Genomic DNA, 4,691 nt, shown 5'->3' with positions numbered 1-4,691 from the left:
TTCAAAATGTTTAATGATGGAGTAATTGTAGTGGGAATTTGTTCCACCAATTAGCTTTGAGTTATAAGCCTTAGGGTACTCTCATAATAGATAATTTTCATGACAACTAACAATCAATAAAGAAACCAATCATGTAAAAATGATATTCAAATTTTCTATATGAATTCATTAGTAAATTAAACACCAATGAATTATACTACAATATGTGAAATAAAAAGTACTGTTGAATTGAAGATCAATATAGAGACACCCAATCTATTTTTAATAGATTAAAAATTATTTTATGAATCCCAGCACTTGGGAGGCAGAGGCAGGCGGATCTCTGTGAGTTCGAGGCCAGCCTGGTCTCCAAAGCGAGTTCCAGGAAAGGCGCAAAGCTACACAGAGAAACCCTGTCTTGAAAAACCAAAAAAAAAAAAAAAAAAAATTATTTTATGAATATGAGTATTTTCCCTGCATTTATTTATGTGCAACACAGCACATATGTGCCTGGTACTTATTAAAGTCAGAGAGGACATCTGGATTTCATGAACTAGAATTACAGAAGGTTGTGTTTTGCCAAGTGGTGCTGGGAACCAGCCCCACATCATCTGCAAGAGTAGCAAGTGTTCTTAACTGCTAAGCCATTCTCCAGATCAGCAAAGTTAAAAAAAGTAACATTTAAAATCAAAGTTATTAATTTTCTTGAATTAGTAGAATGTATATGCACTGAATGATCTTATTATGTATGCATGCTATAGGAGAATGATTGCAAGAAATAATGTAAATCAAATGCACACATCTTTGGCAGAATTGGGGTGTTGTATTATATTTGGTGAGAGAGAATGTAAAAAGAAAGCACAGTATGCTTTAATAGCTCCTCCGTGAAAAAGGAGGCATTAAAGAAATTGAATCTTGTTCATGCCATTTTCTGTTAGCAGATGTGTAAGGTGAGGGAGTTTTTATCTTACATCTCATGGAAATGACTTCTTGGATTTACTCTACTTGGTTGAAAAGCAGTGTTTACTAGCAGTTCAACAACGAGGAAAGTTTTCTGTAGAACATTCACTGTTTTTAGCTTGAAATCACTCTGTGACTTGGCAATATGTTGAATTAGGTGTGTGCAACCCATGTGAACTTGAATTTGAAGGAACTGTGTTGCTTCTTTTACTCTGTCTTTCCAATATCATCACAGAATAATGTCTCTCAGGGAGTAAGTTGTCCCCCACTAAATCTGTATGAAATTTATTGGCACTTTTGCATATTAACTAAAACAGTGAAGAATGACATTCTCAAATAAACTTGTTATTAACAAGTAGAACACATTTAGAAAACCATGCCTAAAACACATTAAATATGCTATTTTGACTAAATCAAAGTATTTTCAGAATGAAATGTAATGGGAATTGCATTCTCTAAGTGTTGTATACTAAAAACATGCAACCTTAAGTATGCAGTTCATAATTTAAATATCAAGTTTTTTTTATAGACAGGAGAGACTAGTAAGGTCTCTCATCATCATCATAAAGTTTAAGAAAATTAATTAGTTGACAGACTCACAATATTTCAATGGAAATACTCATAAATAATCAAAAAAACTGTGATTTATGTTACATGAATTAGAGGATGTTAATATTCTATTATTCTAAATAATAATTCCAAGTTGCTGATCATTGTCATTATTCAAGATATATTTATAGTAGACAGCAAAGGCAGCATTCAAAGTAAATAATTATAAAAGAACCAATGGAAAGATATACCTCAAATAATAGGTATACTGGATGGTGTGGTTAAGTGTAACCAAATATATTTAATCTCTCCACCTTGAAGATCATATTCCTCATCATATCACCATGTCTAGCTAGATTTTATTTAAGTTCAACATTTTCTTATTGTCAAATGAATGCTGCTGACACTGCTGTGAAGACCAGGTAAGAGATTTATAAACATAAAGATAATCAATATATAATGGCCTATTAGAGAAAGGGAGTTTTAAAACTTTGTCTTGTGGGGAGAAGTTTTATAACCTGAAATTTCTTGTTAGTCTTCCTTTTGAAGCTATATTAAATCATTCTATTATACTGTGGAGTGTATTTTTGGACTGACTTCATAGTTTTTAAAGAGTAACCAATGACAAGGTTTGGGGCTGAAACTGAGGTGTACGTTTTTTAGCTGCGTCTTCTTGGAAATATGACATTCAGAAATAAGCTGAGCTTTTGAATTTTTGTTCTCTGTTTTATGCTTATTTGTTTTTTTCTGTTGAGTCTGTGTCTTTCCTATTGATTTATAACTTTAAAGGAGATGTGTAAGAGGGAAGTTAATTTAGTTTGGTCTGCAGGCAAATTCCTTGGCTTGTTTGAGGAATTATCTCAAATCCCTATCTCTTCACAGTAGAGAGCTAACTTGCTTCTTTGTTAGGGAAGCATAATGTCATAAGTGAGATTCACACTCAATTATGGCAAAAGGAAGGATGAGTCACACAGAGACCCACTGCAGTCCTCAGGAGACACCTGCACAAACCTAGGCAGTGTGTCGGAATGATGAGGCACTTATTTTTTTTATAAATTATGTAGTTAATTTTAATTTTTGGGTTTTTCAAATATTAATGGAATATTGCTTCTTGCAAAAATAACTGAAAGTGAGAAATTAAATGGCAATTTCTAAATAGAAATCTTGGGTGTGAAAGGGGTCACCTACTCCAGTAAATGCTATGCTTAATTCTTTTGTGAACAAATCAGCAGATGCTTTACTTACTTTCACTGCTTATGATAAAAATTTGAATATTGTAGCTTCTTTTCAATTATGTTAACTTCCTTCTTGCACCTGCCAGATGATGAAAGCATGACAACCATTCTTCTAGGTTTGCTCCTGGTTTTTATTTTTATTTTTTTATTTCAGACAGTGTCAAGGCTGACCTTGATCTAGACCCCTCCCACCCCAGTCTCCTCATTGCTAGAGTTGTGGTTATACACTACCATGTCCAATCATACCTTCTGTTGCATCCCCTTTCAAAATCTTCTCTGAACGAGAAACTTAGGTTTACAAGGACTTTAGGTCAGAATAAATAAAATAACAAGATTTCTCCTTGCTTGTGGCAATATTTACTTTTAGTCTCTTTACATATCTATTAGTCCAACTTCTGGTTTAGCCTCCAGTTTAATTCAGGGACAAAAGTTAGTCTAAAATTTAACATCCATAGTTTGAGAAATTTTTTGATATTTGCATTTTCTGGCATGTGTATATGAAGATCAAGACACATGATACTAATCTCATTTTATACCCTGCTAATTTCACACATCAAGTGTTCCAGACCACAAAACAAAGTCTGAAAATCAGGTCCCTCATAAAGCCATCCCTATTGTCTGCTCCACTGACAGTTCCACCTAGAAGACAATATCCTGTGAGCCTTCTGTATCCCAAAAGATTACCTGTCAGTCTAACTCAGAACACTTCTTATTTGCTCTAGGTGAGAAAAGGAGGAGGGGTTATAGGAAGAACATATTACATCCTAAACTTATTATTTATTCTGACATTATTTGTTGATTAGTAAATATGATTTCATTTTATATGCATTCATTCATGATATACATATGATTGTATAAGTATTAATTCCATATTCAATAATTATTATTTTATGTAGTAACACATTTTATGTACTTTATTTTAAAATTTTATATACTATATAATAGATGTGGAAAACCTACTTTGCATTAATTTTCCAACTAATAAAGGATTTTACCCAATAAATGAAAAGTTAACAGTAAGATACTATATAAAACTGGAACTGACTTCTTGCTAAAAAAAATGAATAAAGTGACTCATGAACAATCGTCCAATCCAGTGAACTATTATATCTATTTTAAAGATTGCATGTATGTAACTGCAGATGAGGCTAACATTAGCAGACAAAAATAAGTGCAATAAAATCAAATCTTTTGAAAATGCAAAAAGAAAAGAATGAGATTAATATATGTGAAACACTCCCCATTGTCTTTCTTATTAGCAAGTGTAGCAAGTATTAAAGGTTAAGCGTGATGTATGACAGCTGTTACTGCCTCCTTTTAGCTTGCTTTCAACATAACTTTGTCAGATTGTTCTTGAATATGCAAATCTCTTCAAATAGAAACTGTTTTCCAGAGCATCATTCACCATCCATTACATATTTTTTAGTACAAATTTTGTTCACCTACTTATGAAATTTCTCTCAGTAATTGACAGAAGAGTTTTCTAAATATGTTGCAAAAGTATTTATAGATGTACCACACATATTTGATTTTCATATTATTATGCTTTTGTCATAAACATATAGTTATAGAATTAAAACAAAAGCTTTAGCATCAGTAATGTAATTATTTGAATGTACTACAGTAAATAATTAAAACTTATTGTTCCTACATATCTGAGTAGATTCTGGCCCTTTCAGATGATGTTATCTAGACTTGAATGTAGAGTTGAGGAGTACATGGAGTTGATCTGTTTAAGTAGAAAATTATCAAAAAAATAGGGTCTATTAACAAGGGTCAAAAGATCAAATTTGGAAGGGTCAAAAGGTAGGAATCGCATGGAAAGGAAGGACAACTTATTTTAAGCCAGAGTCCATAATATACGTATCTACGGCTGCTAACAACACTTGGATGAGAGAGGATTGTTAAGACATCAATTATTTAAATAAAAATGGAGCCATATTTTTGTATTTCTCTTTTGCTAGAAAA

Source organism: Peromyscus eremicus, chromosome 10 (assembly GCF_949786415.1).
Source record: "Peromyscus eremicus chromosome 10, PerEre_H2_v1, whole genome shotgun sequence".
Taxonomy (NCBI): domain Eukaryota; kingdom Metazoa; phylum Chordata; class Mammalia; order Rodentia; family Cricetidae; genus Peromyscus; species Peromyscus eremicus.
Note: the sequence above shows the minus strand (reverse complement) of the source record.